Source organism: Nycticebus coucang, chromosome X (assembly GCF_027406575.1).
Source record: "Nycticebus coucang isolate mNycCou1 chromosome X, mNycCou1.pri, whole genome shotgun sequence".
Taxonomy (NCBI): domain Eukaryota; kingdom Metazoa; phylum Chordata; class Mammalia; order Primates; family Lorisidae; genus Nycticebus; species Nycticebus coucang.
In genome coordinates this window covers 88,485,527-88,501,928 of record NC_069804.1, presented here as the reverse complement: position 1 = coordinate 88,501,928, position 16,402 = coordinate 88,485,527, and the positions used below count along the sequence as shown (strand labels likewise).

At 39.8% G+C, this 16,402-nt stretch overlaps 1 pseudogene; it reads right to left on the bottom strand.

Moving 5' to 3' along the window:
• Positions 1-3,643: 3,643 nt before the first annotated feature.
• LOC128578430 (60S ribosomal protein L21-like) lies at positions 3,644-4,228 on the bottom strand (annotated as a pseudogene).
• Between the last annotated feature and the right edge of the window lie 12,174 nt (positions 4,229-16,402).

Genomic DNA, 16,402 nt, shown 5'->3' with positions numbered 1-16,402 from the left:
CCATCACAGTTGCGGTGCAGCTCTTACTGAGGTCTGGGTGGGCGTGGATTGCTGTCGTTGTGCAGTTCTTAGGGAGTTCTGGGCACCAATCACGGTGGCGGTGGAGCTCTTACCGAGGTCTGGGTTGGTGCCAATTGCAGTAGTGGTGCAGCTCTTACAGAGGTCCGGGTGGTGCCCATGGCTGTTGCAGCACTGCTCTCTTCCTGATTTGTTTTAATTTCTGAGTAATGTCTTGGTCAAGCCATTAACATTTATTGAGATAATTGATAAGTGTGGTAGCGGTCCTTCCATCTCATTTTGTGAAAGTCGATTGCTGAGTTTTGTCTTTTGCATCATTGTGGAAGCCTGCAGGGGCACTTCTCCCACAGTGATGTGAATGCTCTGATATCTTGAGGGTGGGGCCTGCAGGGGCAGTTCTCCCACAGTGGCTGCCCATGTTCCATTGCGACCCTCAGGGTGGATCTTGCTGGGGAAGTTTTTCCACTATGGCTGTCCCAGAGGCTCAAAGCTGAACAATATTAGCTCTGTTCTGGCTCAGCAGCTCAGTCTGTAGCCCTAGACCAGGTGTCCTCAAACTTTTTCAACAGTGGGCCAATTTACGGTCCCTCAGACCATTGGAGGGCCGGACTATAGTTTTAAGAAAAAAACTATGAACAAATTCCTATGCACACTGCACATATCTTATTTTGAAGTAAAAAACAAAACGGGAACAAATGCAATTCACACCGCTTCATGTGGCCTGCTGGCCGCAGTTTGAGGACACCTGCCCTAGACAATGCTTAAAGTCATCTGCACTCTCACCCAAGTTCTCCCAAGGTAACTCAACTGAGTGCCCAAGTCCAAAAAAACAAAACATCCCACAGGTAAGGCCTTTCCTACTTGTAGTCTCACTGTTGCAGTAGTTACAGCTGCGGGCAGCCTCTGACCAAACACACGCATGCTACCACTCGCTAGTTCTCCACTTCTTTTGTCCTCCTCGTGAGGTCCAGAAGTCTTTTGCCATCTCCCTGTGTCCCCAAAGGGATAGTTCTGGGCAGATTCCACCAGCCAGAGATGCCTAGAGTCTTCTCTCCCCAATCTCACTGCACCTGGTTGCAAGGAACCTGTTACTTGGCTGCCATCTTGCTCCTCAATAACCCATCTAAGTCTCTTGTATCTTTGTTTAGTTTATGTATAGAGGATCTGTCCAGCTCTGTAAGGGCAATGTTAACTGCCCCTGTTATTATGGTGGTATGGGATATCATTTTGCTCAGACTAATTAAGGTCTGATTCAAGAATCCGGGAGTATTTAAATTGGGTGCATAAATATTTAAAATTGAAATGTCTTCTTGTTGTATTATTCCCTTGACCTATATGAAGTGTACATGTTTGTAATTTTTGACTTTAGTTGTTTTAAATACACTTGTATCTGAGGATAAGATTGCAACCCCTCTTTTTTTGAATTTCATTTGCTTGAAAAATTGTCTTCAATCCATTAACCTTGAGTTTTAATTTGTCCCTCAGGGCTAGGTGTCTCCTGCAAAAAGCATATCATTGGCTTTTTTTTTTTTAATCAAATGAGCCAGCCTATGTTTCTTCAGTGGGCAATTCAAGCCAATAACATTTATTGAGATAATTGATAAGTGAAAATCCAGTGCTTAGTTTTATCTTTTATGTCATTGTGGAAACTAGGTTTTGTCCTTTAGTTTCTAGGTGTTTAGTTTGCTGGTGGTCCCTTGTGATGGTTAGTGTGTAGAATAGGTCTAAGTATTTCTTGTAGAGCTGGTCTTGTGGCAAACTTCCTCAATGTTTCCATATCAGGAAAATATTTTATTTCTCTATCAATTTTAAAGCTTAGCTTAGCTGGAGATATAATTCTGGGCTGAAAATTGTTTTGTTTAAGTAGATTAAAGTTGGATGACATTGTTTTCTGGCTTGAAAGCTTCATTTTAGAAGTCCACTGTCACTCTGATGGATCTGCCCCTTTAGATCAGTTGGTGCTTACTCCTGGCAGCTTGTAGTATCTTTTCTTTTGTCTTGACTTTGGAAAGTTTCATTACGATATGTCTTGGAGAAGCTCTATTTGAGTTGAGAGTATCTGGGGTCCAATATCCCTCTGAAAGGAGTGTGTCCAAATCTTTGGTGATATTTGGGAAATTTTCATTTATGATATCCTCTAGTAGGGTTTCCATGCCTCCAAGGAGTTCTTCTTTTCCTTATGGGATACCTATAACTCATATGTTTGAGTACTTCATGAAGTCTCACAATTCTATTAGTGAATGTTCTGCTTTCTCTCTTTTTTTTCCTGTCTCTTTAACTGCCTTAGGTAGCTCAAGAGATTTATCCTCTACCTCTGAGATTCTTTCTTCTGCATGGTCTAGTCTGTTATTATTATTATTTTTTATTGTTAGGGATTCATTGAGGGTACAAAAAGCCAGGTTACACTGACTGCAATTGTTAGGCAAAGTCCCTCTTGCAATCCTGTCTTGCCCCCATAAAGTGTGACACACACCAAGGCCCCACCCCCGTCCCTCTTTCTGCTTTTCGTCCCCCCCATAACCTTAATTGTCAATAATTGTCCTCATATCAAAATTGAGTACATACGATTCATGCTTCTCCATTCTTGTGATGCTTTACTAAGAATAATGTCTTCCACTTCCATCCAGGTTAATATGAAGGATGTAAAGTCTCCATTTTTTTAAGTAGCTGAATAGTATTCCATGGTATACATATACCACAGCTTGTTAATCCATTCCTGGGTTGGTGGGCATTTAAGCTGTTTCCACGTTTTGGCGATTGTAAATTGAGCTGCAATGAACAGTCTAGTGCAAGTGTCCTTATGATAAAAGGATTTTTTTTCCTTCTGGGTAGATGCCCAGTAATGGGATTGCAGGATCAAATGGGAGGTCTAGCTTGAGTGCTTTGAGGTTTCTCCATACTTCCTTCCAGAAAGGTTGTACTAGTTTTCAGTCCCACCAGCAGTGTAAAAGTGTTCCCTTCTCTCCACATCCACGCCAGCATCTGCAGTTTTGAGATTTTGTGATGTGGGCCATTCTCGCTGGGGTTAGATGGTATCTCAGGGTTGTTTTGATTTGCATTTCTCTAATATATAGAAATGATGAACTTTTTTTATATGTTTGTAAGCCATTCGTCTGTCATCTTTAGAGAAAGTTCTATTCATGTCTCTTGCCCATTGATATATGGGATTGTTGGCTTTTTTCATGTGGATTAATTTGAGTTCTCTATAGATCCTAGTTATCACGCTTTTGTCTGATTGAAAATATGCAAATATCCTTTCCCATTGTGTAGGTTGTCTCTTTGCTTTAGTTATTGTCTCCTTAGCTGTACAGAAGCTTTTCAGTTTAATGAAGTCCCATTTGTTTATTTTTTATTTATTTTTTTTAGGACACATTAAAATTTGCTTTAATACTTCTTTGGGGGGAAAAAACCCACACTTGTAGTGAATGAACGAGGAACATTTTTATGCTATTATTTGTACTACCATGCCATGAATTCATAGGGGAAGAGGTTCCAGCATCTCAGGGAGGCACCTTACCATTTAATGTGACAAAGTTTTGATTGACTTTTGAATTCGTGGGAAATAGGTCCCAGCACCTTGTATCACTGTTACATGGGGACAATTGGTTATCTTGTGTGCCCCTGCTGTACACATATTATGCCATGAGCTCATGGGGAATAAATAGGTTCTTGCTCCTAAAAACATGGGTCCACTAGTACTCCTGTGTGCTATGTTATATGCTTATTATGCCATGAATTCATAGGGAGTGGGTTCTAGGAGCTCAGGCTCCTTTCCGTTAGTTCTCACAAAGTGGGCTTCTCTGGGTGGCGCAGGCTGGTGCTTCAGGTGAACCTAGGTACCTTTCTCTTTGGCTTCCTTCTTTTTCTGATCATTTTCCTTCACACGTTTCAGGAAGCTATCTCAGCTCTTACAGTGCTTAATATGCTCAATACGAACATTAATCCTCTTCGCGAGGATCTTGCCCTTAACTTGTTTATTTACAACAATGCCAACAGCATGCTGGGTAACATCGTAAACTCTTCCAGTTTTGCCATGGTCACATTTGTGTGGCATGCCTTTTTGAACAGTACCCATTCCCTTGATGTCTACAATATCACCTTTCTTGTAGATTCGCATATATGTGGCCAAAGGAACAACTCCATGTTTTCTAAAAGGCCTAGAGAACATGTATCGGGTGCCTCTCCTCTTTCCCTATGTGTCTGTCATTTTGGTGAATTACTGGAAGATGACGTCCCCATTTGTTTATTTTTGTTGTTGTTGCAATTGCCATGGCAGTCTTATTCATGAAGTCTTCCCCAGGCCAATATCTTCCAGTGTTTTTCCTATGTTTTCTTTGAGGATTTTTATTGTTTCATGCCTTAAATTTAAGTCCTTTATCCATCTTGAATCAATTTTTGTGAGTGGGGAAAGTGTGGGTCCAGTTTCAGTCTTTTACATGTAGACATCCAGTTCTCCCAACACCATTTATTGAATAGGGAGTCTTTCCCCCAAGGTATGTTCTTGTTTGGTTTATCGAAGATTAGGTGGTTGTAAGACGTTAGTTTCATTTCTTGGTTTTCAATTCGATTCCAAGTGTCTATGTCTCTATTTTTGTGCCAGTACCATGCTGTCTTGACCACTATGGCCTTGTAGTACAGACTAAAATCTGGTATGCTGATGTCCCCAGCTTTATATTTATTACTAAGAGCTGCTTTAGCTATACGGGTTTTTTTTCTGGTTCCATACAAAATGCAGAATCATTTTTTCCAAATCTTGAAAGTACAATGTTGTATTTTGATAGGAATGGCATTGAATAGGTAGATTGCTTTGGAAAGTATAGACATTTTAACAATGTTGATTCTTCCCATCCATGAGCATGGTATGTTCTTCCATTTGTTAATGTCCTCTGCTATTTCCTTTCTGAGGATTTCATAATTTTCTTTATAGAGGTCCTTCACCTCCTTCGTTAGGTATATTCCTAGGTATTTCATTTTCTTTGAAACTATGGTGAAGGGAGTTGTGTCCTTAATTAGCTTCTCATCTCTACTGTTATTGTCGAATACAAAGGCTACTGACTTGTGGACATTGATTTTATATCCTGAAACATTACTGTATTTTTTGATGACTTCTAGGAGTCTTGTGGTTGAGTCTTTGGGATTCTCTAAGTATAAGATCTTGTTGTCAGCAAAGAGGGAGAGTTTGACCTCCTCTGTTCCCATTTGGATTTCCTTTATTTCCTTGTCTTGCCTAATTGTATTGGCTAGAACTTCCAGCACTATGTTGAATAATAAAGGTGACAGAGGACAACCTTGTCTGGTTCCAGTTCTAAAAGGAAAAGCTTTCAGTTTTACACCATTCAGTAAAATATTAGCTGTGGGTTTGTCATAGATAGCTTGAATCAGTTTTAGAAATGTGCCACCTATGCCTATGCTCTTCAGTGTTCTAATTAGAAAAGGATGCTGGATTTTATCAAATGCTTTTTCTGCATCTTTTGAGAGGATCATATGATCTTTATTTTTGCGTTTGTTAATATGGTGGGTAACGTTTATGGACTTGCATATGTTAAACCAGCCTTGCATCCCTAGGATGAAACCTACTTGATCATTATGTATGACTTTTTTTGATGATAAGCTGTAATCTATTGGCTAGGATTTTGTTGAGAATTTTTGCATCTATATTCATGAGTGAGATTGGTCTGAAATTCTCCTTTTTGATTGGGTCTTTTCCTGGTTTTGGTATCAGGGTGATGTTTGCTTCGTAGAATGTGTTGGGGAAGAGTTCTTCTTCCTTGATTTTTTGGAATAATTTCTGCAGTACAGGAATAAGCTCTTCCTTGAAAGTTCGATAGAATTCTGGTGTGAAGCCATTGGAACAGGGCATTTGTTGGTTGGAAGATTTTTTATTGTTTCTTTAATCTCAGTGCTTGAATTTGGTCTGTTCAGGAGCTCTATTTCTTCCTGGCTAAGTCTAGGGAGAGGGTGTGATTCCAAATATTGATCCATTTCCTTCACATTGTCAAATTTCTGGGCATAGAGTTTCTGGTAGTATTCAGAGATGATCTCTTGTATCTCTGTGGGATCAGTTGTTATTTCCCCTTTATCATTTCTGATTGAGGGTACTAGAGATTTTACTTTTCTATTTCTCGTTAGTCTGGCCAATGGTTTATCTCTTTTATTTTTTTCAAAAAACCAACTCCTTGTTTCATTAATTTTCTGAATGATTCTTTTGTTTTCAATTTCATTGATCTCTGATCTGATTTTGGATATTTCTTTTCTTCTACTGAGTTTAGGCTTAGATTGTTCTTCTTTTTCCAACTCCATAACGGCTTGTGACTTTGTTCATGTGCTCTATTTCTGTTTTTCGAATGTAGGCATCTAAAGCGATAGATTTTCCTCTCAAAACAGCTTTTGCAGTATCCCACAGGTTTTGGTAGCTTGTGTCTTCATTGTTGTCATGCTCAAGGAAGTTAATGATTTCCTATTTTATTTCTTCCTGCGCCCATCTTTTATTCAGCAGAAGATTGTTTAATTTCCATGCCTTTGTGTAGGGTCAAGCGTTTTTGTTAGAGTTGAGTTCCACCTTTAGTGCCTTATGGTCTGAGAAGATACAAGGTAAAATTTCAATTCTTTTGATTCTGTTGATATTTGTTTTATGTCCCAGGATATGATCAATTTTGGAAAATGTTCCATGGGGTGATGAGAAGAATGTATATTCTTTATCTTTGGGATGGAGTGTTCTATATGAGTCTATCAAGCACAGTTGTTCTAGGGTCTCATTTAAATCTCTTATATCTTTGTTTAATTTCTGTTTAGAGGATCTGTCCAGCTCTGTAAGAGGAGTGTTAAAGTCCCCTGTTATTATGGTATTATCCGATATCATATTGCTCAGACTGAGTAAGGTCTGTTTCATGAATCTGGGAGCATTTAAATTGTGTGCATAAATATTTAGAATTGAAACGTCTTCTTGTTGTATTTTTCCCTTCACCAATATAAAGTGACCATCTTTGTCTTTTTTGACCTTAGTTGCTTTAAATCCACATGTATCTGAAAATAAGATTGCAACTGCTCTTTTCTTCTGAATTCCATTTGCCTGAAAAATTGTCTTCCAACCCTTGACTCGGAGTTTTAGTTTGTCTTTTGAAGCCAGGTGTGTTTCTTGCAGACAGCAAATGTATGGGTTGTGTTTTTTAATCCAGTCAGCCAATCTATGTCTCTTCAGTGGGGAATTCAAACCATTAACATTTATTGAGATAATTGATAAGTGTGGTAGTATTCTATTCATCTTATTTTGTGAGAGTCCATTGCTTAGTTTTATCTTTTGCTTCAGCGTGGAGGTTAGCGTGTCCTTAATTTCTGAGTTCTCACTTTGCTGCTGATCCATTGTGATGGTCAATGTGTAGAATAGGTTGAAGTATTTCCTGTAGAGCTGGTCTTGTTTTGGCGAATTTCCTCAATGTTTGTAAATCCGTAAATGAATTGATTTCTGCATCAATTTTAAAGCTTAGCTTAGCAGGGTACAGAATTCTGGGCTGGAAATTGTTCTGTTTAAGTAGATTAAAGGTAGATGACCATTTTCTTCTTGCTTGGAAAGTTTCATTAGAGAAGTCTGCAGTCACTCTGATGGATTTTCCCCTGTAGGTCAACTGGCACTTACTCCTGGCAACTTGCAGAATCTTTTCCTTTGTTTTGACTTTGGACAGGTTCATCACAATGTGTCTTGGAGTAGCTCAGTCAGAGTTGAGGCGACCTGGGGTCCGATATTCCTCTGAAAGCAGTGTGTCAGAATCTTTGGTGATATTTGGGAAATTTTCTTTTATAATATTCTCTAGTATGGCTTCCATTCCTCTGGGGCATTCTTCTTCCTCTTCTGGGATTCCTATAACTCGTATGTTGGAATGCTTCATAAAGTCCCATAATTCTGACAGTGAACGTTCTGCTTTCTCTCTCTTCTTTTCTGCCTCTTTTACTGTCTGACTTATCTCAAGAACTTTGTCTTCTACCTCTGAAATTCTTTCTTCTGCATGGTCTAACCTGTTGCTGATACTTTCCATTGCATCTGTAAGTTCCCTAATTGACTGTTTCATTTCCTTCAGCTCTGCTATATCCTTTTTTTTTATTCTTCATATTGTTCATCTCTTATTTGATTCTGTTTTTGGATTTCCTTTTGGTTATTTTCCACTTTATTAGCAGTTTCCTTCATTGTTGCCATCATTTCTTTCATTGTTTTCATCATGTGTATTCTAAATTCCCTTTCTGTCATTCCTAACATTTCTTTATAGGTGGAATCCTCTGCAGTGGCTACCTCATGGTCCCTTGGGGGGGTTGTTCTGGACTGGTTCATCATGTTGCCTGGAGTGTTCTGCTGATTCTTTCTCATGAATGTTTTCTTTTATCTTTTTCCTTGCCCTAATTTTCATTTCATTTCCTCTTGCTCTTTAAGTTCTTTGCATGTGGACTAAGGTTTCAATGAGTCCTTTTCGTACAGGACCAGAAGGATGAGAAGGTTGAAGAGCGAGAAAGGGATGAGAAAGGAGGAACAAGCGAAAAAAAAAAGAGAGAAAGGAAAGGGGTGGGTAAAAGGAATATTGACAAAAAGAAGAGAGGCACAGAAAGAGGGAGACAGAGCAATATAGGTGTGCAGTAGGGTACTTTTACAACCTTAAAAAACACCCACCTTCTGGGGGTGCCCAGTTGGGTGGTTCCCTTGAGGTCAGCAGCTCTTTGCTTACCTGATTAGACACAGTACCCCACCTCCACCAAGTAGAGAGGAAAGACAAAAATGCTATAAATCAAACCAAAAGAAGCAAACAGAAAACTTTACAGGATAAAATTAGGTGAAAAACCAAATAATAGTGGTAGAAACACTAGCAAAAATGAAGTTCTAATTATTGAAAAGGCAGCAATGGGAAATTACAATTAAACTAGAAAAATTGAGAAAGAAAAATATCTGTATGGAAAACGTTGAAATTAAAAAAACAAAACTAAACAACATTAACAAGAGCAAAATAAACAAAAAAACAATGAAAGAAAAGCAAACAAACAAAAAAAAAACACAGCCAAAAACAAAGCTGTATGTATATGTTGTTGAATATTGTCTGGGCAACACGTGGTCTTCTGGGATATGAGATGTTAATCACAGTGCTGATACGACATGAGGCTGCTGATTTCTCAAACCCCAGCGGGTAGACACCCTAAATCTCTCTTCAGCCCTCTTAAAAAGCACCTTGAACTTGTAAACTTTCTGAGTAGAAGCTTTCCCAGGAAAGTGCTTGTCGCTGGAATCACTGCTGAAGTGGCTATCCACTTACCCAGTGTGCCAAAACCGGTCTCACTCTGCCCCTGAGGGTTAGGGATGTAAGGTGGCTCAGACCCTGCCCTTAGGCTACTCAGTCACTAGGTTACCAGCTCCCTCCAGATTCTTGCTCTGCGACCCTGAGGGTGGAGCTTGCCGGGGCACATCACTCACAATGGCTCCCTGTGGCCCACAGCCAAACACTATTAGCTCCGTCTGGCTCAGCGGCTCAGACTGGGGCCCTAGACAATGGCTAAAGTTCTCCGCACTCCCTCTCAGGCTCTCCCCAAGGCAGTTCAACTGAGTGCCAAGTCCAAAGACACCAAAACAGTTCACAGGCAAGGCCTTTCTGGTTTGCAGGCTCACTGCTACTGAACTTCATTTGCCGGCGGGTTTAGACCGATTGAACACACGTGACCACTTGCCGGTTTTCCACTGTTTTAGTCCTCCTCTTGGGGTCCAGAAGTCTCTTGCTGACTCCCTGTATCCTCACAGGGGTGACTATAAGCAGATCCCACCAGCCAGAGATGCCTGCAGTCCTATCTCCCCAGACTCACGGTGCCCAGATACAGGGAAGCTATTACTCAGCCACCATCTTGCTCTCTCCCCGTCTAGTCTATTATTGATACCTTTTACTGCATCTTTAAGTTCCCTTATTGAGTGCTTCAAATTCTTCAGCTCTGCTATATCATTTCTATATTCTGTGTATGGTTCATTTCTTGTTTGATTCTGTTTTTGGATTTCCTTTTGGTTATTTTCCACTTAATCAGAACTTTCCTTCATCTCTTTTACCATACATATTTTAAATTCCCTTTCTGTCATTTCTAACATTTCTTTATAGGTAGAATCTCCTATAGTAGCTACCTCATGATCCTTTGGGGTGGGATTGCTCTGTTCTGGTTTTTCATATTGCAAAGATTTTTCTGTTGTTTCTTCTTCATGAGTGTTTTCTTTTTGTCTGTTTCCTTGTCATACTTTTTACTTTTTTTTTAATTTATTTTTATTGAATCATAACTGTATACATTGATATGATCATGGGCCATCATACACTCGCTTCATAGAACATTTGACACATTTTTATCACAATGGTTAACATAGCCTTTCCGGCGTTATCACAGTTACTGTGCCAAAACATTTACATTCTACATTTACCAAGTTTCACAAATACCCCCGTCAGATGCACCACAGGTGTGATCCCACCGATGCCCCTCCCTCTACCCCTCCCATTCCCACTTCCCACTATTGTTAGGTTATAACTGGGTTATAGCTTTCATGTGAGAGCCCAAAATTAGTTTCATAGTAGGGCTGAGTACATTGGGTACGTTTTCTTCCATTCTTGAGATACTTTACTAAGAAGAATATGTTCCAGCTCCATCCATGTAAACATGAAAGAGGTAAAGTCTCCATCTTTATTTAAGGCTGCATAGTATTCCATGGTGTACATATACCACAATTTATTAATCCATTCGTGGATCGATGGACACTTGGGCTTTTTCCATGACTTAGCAATTATGAATTGGGCTGCAATAAACATTCTGGTACAAATATCTTTGTTATGTTGTGATTTTTGTTCTTCTGGGTATATGCCCAGCAGAGGAATTACAAGATTGAATCGCAGATCTATTCTTAGATCTCGGAGTGTTCTCCATATCTCTTTTCAAAAGGAATGTATTAATTTGCATTCCCACCAGCAGTGCAGAAGTGTTCCCTTTTCTCCACATCCATGCCAACATCTCTGGTCTTGAGATTTTGTGATATAGGCTAGTCTCACTGGAGTTAGATGATATCTCAAAGTAGTTTTGATTTGCATTTCTCTGATGATTAAAGATGATGAGCATTTTTTCATATGTCTGAAGGCCGTGCGCCTGTCTTCTTCAGAGAAGTTTCTCTTCAAATCCCTTGCCCAGCCTGCGATGGGATCCCTTGTTTTTTTCTTGCTGATGTGTTTGAGTTCTCTGTGGATTTTGGTTATTAGGCCTTTGTCAGAGATATACCCTGCAAATATCTTCTCCCATTCTGAGGGCTGTTTGTTTGCTTTACTTACAGTGTTCTTAGGTGTGCAGAAGCTTTTCAGTTTGATCAAGTCCCAGTAGTGTATTTTTGAAGCTGCTTCAATTGCCCGGGGGGTTCTCCTCATGAAATACTCACCCAGACCAATTTCTTCAAGGGTTTTCCCTGCATTCTCCTCTAGTATTTTTATAGTTTCATGTCTTAAGTTTAAATCTTTAATCCAGTGAGAGACTATCTTAGTTAATGGTGAAAGGTGTTGGTCCAATTTCAGTCTTCTGCAGGTTGCCAGCCAGTTCACCCAGCACCATTTGTTAAATAGGGAATCTTTTCCCCACTGAATGTTTTTAATTGGCTTGTCAAAGATCAAATAGCGGTAAATAGCTGGATTCATCTCTTGGTTCTCTATTCTGTTCCAGATATCTACTTCTCTGTTTTTGTGCCAATACCATGCTGTTTTGATCACTATCAATTTGTAGTAAAGTCTGAGGTCTGGTAGTGTGATTCCTCCTGTTTTGTTTTTATTTCTGAGTAATGTCTTGGCTATTCGAGGTTTTTTCTGATTCCATATAAAACAATGTATTGTTTTTTCAAGATCTTTAAAATATGACTGTGGAGCTTTAATAGGGAGTGCGTTGAAATTATATATTGCTTTGGGTAGTATGGACATTTTGACAATGTTGATTCTTCCCAGCCATGAGCATGGTATGTTTTTCCATTTGTTAACATTTTCAGCTATTTCTTTTCTTAGAGTTTCATAGTTCTCTTTATAGAGATCTTTCACGTCTTTTGTTAGGTAAATTCCCAAATATTTCATCTTCTTTGGCACTACTGTGAATGGGATAGAGTCCTTAACTGCTTTTTCAACTTGACTGTTGTTGGTGTATATAAAGGCTACCGATTTATGGATGTTGATTTTGTAACCTGAGACGCTGCTGTATTCCTTGATCACTTGTAGGAGTTTTGTAGTAGAGTCCCTAGTGTTTTCCAGATACACAATCATATCATCTGCGAAGAGCGAGAGTTTGATCTCTTCTGACCCTATATGGATACCCTTGATCGCCATTTCTTCCCTAATTGCGGTGGCTAAAACTTCCATTACAATGGTGAAAGGCAATGGAGGCAATAGGCAGCCTTGTCTGGTTCCAGATCTGAGTGGAATGATTCCAATTTAACACCATTCAATATGATATTGGCTGTGGGTTTGCTGTAGCTGGCCTCTATCAGTTTAAGAAAAGTCCCTTCTAGACCAATTTTCTTGAGTGTTCTGATCATGAAGGGATGCTGGATATTATCAAAAGCTTTTTCTGCATCAATTGAGAGAATCATATGGTTTTTGTTTTTTAATTTGTTTATGTGATGAATTACATCTATAGATTTACGTATATTGAACCAGCCTTGAGACCCTGGGATAAAACCAACTTGGTCATGATGTATAATTTGTTTGATGTGTTGCTGGATTCTGTTTGTTAGGATCTTGTTGAATATTTTTGCATCTATATTCATTAGTGATATTGGTCTATAATTTTCTTTTCTTGTTGGGTCTTTTCCTGGTTTGGGGATCAGGGTGATGTTTGCTTCATAGAACGTGTTGGGTAGTCTTCCTTCTTTTTGTATCTTTTGGAACAGGTTGAGTAATATAGGTACTAATTCCTCTTTAAAGGTTTGGTAGAATTCTGATGTGAAACCATCTGGTCCCGGGCTTTTCTTCTTAGGGAGGTTTTGTATAGTTGATGCTATTTCTGAACTTGATATGGGTCTGTTCAACATTTCCAGTTGATTCTGGTTAAGTCTTGGAAGGTGGCGTGCTTCCAAGAATCGGTCAATTTCCTTCAGATGTTCATATTTCTGAGAATAAAGTTTCTTGTAATATTCATTAAGGTTTTTTTGGATTTCTGATGAGTGTGTTGTTATTTCATCTTTGTTGTTTCTAATTGATGATATTAGAGATTTTACTCTTTTTTTTCTGATTAGGTTGGCCAGAGGTTTATCTATTTTATTGACCTTTTCAAAAAACCAGCTTTTTGATTTATTGATCTGCTGTATTATTCTTTTGTTTTCAATTTCATTTAATTCTGCTCTAATTTTGGTTATTTCTTTTCTTCTACTGGATTTGGGTTGGAATGTTCTTCCTTTTACAGTTACTTGAGATGTCCCATTAAGATATTAACTTCCTCTCTTTCCGTTCTCTTGAGGAAGGCTTGCAGTGCTATAAATTTCCCTGTTAGAACTGCCTTTGCGGTGTCCCAGAGGTTCTGATAGTTTGTGTCTTCGTTGTCGTTTTGTTCCAAAAAATTGGCGATTTCTTTCTTAATCTCATCTCTGACCCAGCTATCAGTCAGCATAAAGTTATTTAACTTCCGTGTTTTTGTATGAGTATGCAGATTCCTGTTCTTACTCAATTCAAGTTTTATTCCATGATGGTCCGAGAAGATTCAAGGAATAATTTCTATTCCTTTAAATTTACTGAGGTTAGACTTGTGACCTAAAATGTGATCAATTTTGGAGTAAGTTCCGTGGGCTGATGAGAAGTATGTGTATTCAGTTTTGTTGGGATGAAATGTTCTGTAGATGTCTCCTAAATCTAAATATTGGATGGTTAGGTTTAAATCTAAGATTTCTTTGCTCAGCTTCTTGCTGGAGGATCGATCCAACACTGCCAAAGGAGTGTTGAAATCTGTGACGATTATGGAGCTGGAGGAAATCAAGTTACTCATGTCTGTTAGAGTTTCTCTTATAAATTGAGGTGCATTCTGGTTGGGTGCATAGATATTAATAATTGAGATCTCATCATGTTGAGTATTACCCTTAACAAATATGAAGTGACCATTCTTGTCCTTCCTTACTTTTGATGGTTTAAAGCCTACTGTATCTGCAAATAAAATTGCAGCACCTGCTTTTTTCTGATTACCATTTGCCTGAAATATGGATGACCATCCTTTCACCCTGAGTCTGTATTTGCCTTTTAAGTTAAGATGTGACTGTTGTATGCAACAAATATCTGGCTTGAGTTTTTGTATCCAGTCAGCTAACCTATGCCTCTTTAGAGGACAGTTTAAGCCATTCACATTGATGGAGAGTATTGATAATTCTGGTGGAATTTTGGGTATCGAGTTTTTCAAAGGTCCAGTGGACATTCTTAATCCTTTCGCCAGTTTGGAAGTTGGGGTTTGATCCGAAGATTTTGAGTGAGTTTAGTTTTGTGGTATAGGATTGGGTTGGTCATTGTGGAGGATAGGTCTGAGGATATCCTGAAGAGCTGGTTTACTTATGGCAAATTTTTTCAACGTATGAATGTCATTGAAGTATTTAATTTCTCCATCATAGATGAATCTCAGTTTAGCTGTATACAAGATTCTGCGTTGAAAGTTATTTTGGTTTAAGAGATTAAAAGTTGATGACCACCCTCTTCCGGCTTGAAAAGTTTCAGCAGAGAGATCTGCAGTTATTCTAGTATTTTTCCTTTGTACGTAGTAGTTTTCTTTCGCCGGGCTGCTTTGAGAATCTTCTCTTTCATGTTAACTTTAGTGAAGCTCATTAGGATATGTCTGGGGGATGACTTATTGGGGTTGAATCGTGCTGGGGTTCTGAAGCTGTCTGCTATCTGAATTTCAGATTCTCTAGGCATGTCTGGAAAATTGTCTTTCATAATTTCATGCAGAAGGGCCTCTGTGCCCTTCAAGGCCACTTCATCATTCTCAGAAATCCCAATAATTCTTATATTGCTTTTTTTCAAATTATCTGATAGCTCTCTGAGTGAGTGATCCGTTTTTGTTCTCCATTTCTCTTCCTCTTTGAGAGATTGGGAGCGTTTGAAGACTTTATCTTCAATGTCAGAAATCCTTTCTTCTGCTTGCTCCATTGTGTTGCTGAGGGATTCTACTGTATTTTTCATATCTTTGCGGACTGTAAATTCTTGCTTCAGTGTGTCTAAGTCTTTGGTGGTTTTGTCTTTAAATTCGTTAAATTCTTGAGACAACCTTTGAATTTCTCCTCAAATTGCTAATTCCATTTTATTAATCTTGTCTGCCATCCAAATTCTGAATTCGATTTCTGACATCCCAGCCAGTTGTTTATGAATGGGATCTTCAATCACATCTGCTGTATCTTTTCTTGGGGGGGGTTGGTCTATTCTGGTCATTCATGTTACCAGAGTTTTTCCGCTGATTCCACCCCATGGTTATTTTACTCCCTTTGATTTTTCCCCTGGGTCTTTATCAAGGGCCCGTACAGTGTTGTGTCCTGAGGAACTGGGGCCCTGTCTTGTGTGGTGGGCCTAAGTGGTTCTCTCTTGTTTTCAGCTGGTTTCTGTTCGATCCTATTGCAACGTCCACTCTGGCTTGAAGTCTCGGCTTTGTGGAAAAATCAACAGTTAAGTCACTCCACCCACGCACCTCTGGCACCAGTTGGAAAAGGAGAATCAAACCTTCCTACAACCGCACACCCTGGGCACCGCCTGAAACGTCCTCAGTCTATTAGCCCAGTTCAAAAGGTCCTAATCAACTGTCTCAATCGGCACCTGTCTCGGGTGGGAGAGTTCAAGAGGTCTCTGGGAACTGGATCACAGGTGCCTGGTGACTCTTCTGACACGGCTCATCCCAGTGCAGCGTGGAGTCAGGAGGAGCCACCCAGCAAACAGAGCAGTCTGGGAAGGTTGACGTCTCCTTCCCCACTTTGCCCCTCCATCGGACCCAGTCACTGGTATCTCTGCAGATGGCTAACCCAGTTGCCCGCAGTGAACAGACACTCCAGGGGTTTGCACCTGTCTGAATCGCAAGGAAGTCTGCCAGGCCCCCACAGTCTGCCGCTATCTAGCAGGAGGAGATGGGGCCTGACTTCTTTGAGTGCTTGATGCAGGTGATGGGAAGGAGGTGTTCACTCAGGCTTAGCCCCGTCCCTGATGGATGCTGCTAACAGAACAGAACAGAACAGGCAACTTTGCGGGGTTGTGTCTCTGTTCCTGCCAAAATCGCCTACAGAAGACGGGCTGTTCTGAGTTCAAACGTCTTTGCTACTGGAAGTTTGTGTCCTCTTTGCTGCTGGAAGTTTGCGTCCGATCACCTCTCTGGGTCGGCCCCACCCTGGAAGCTTCCCGGGTTGGTGAAC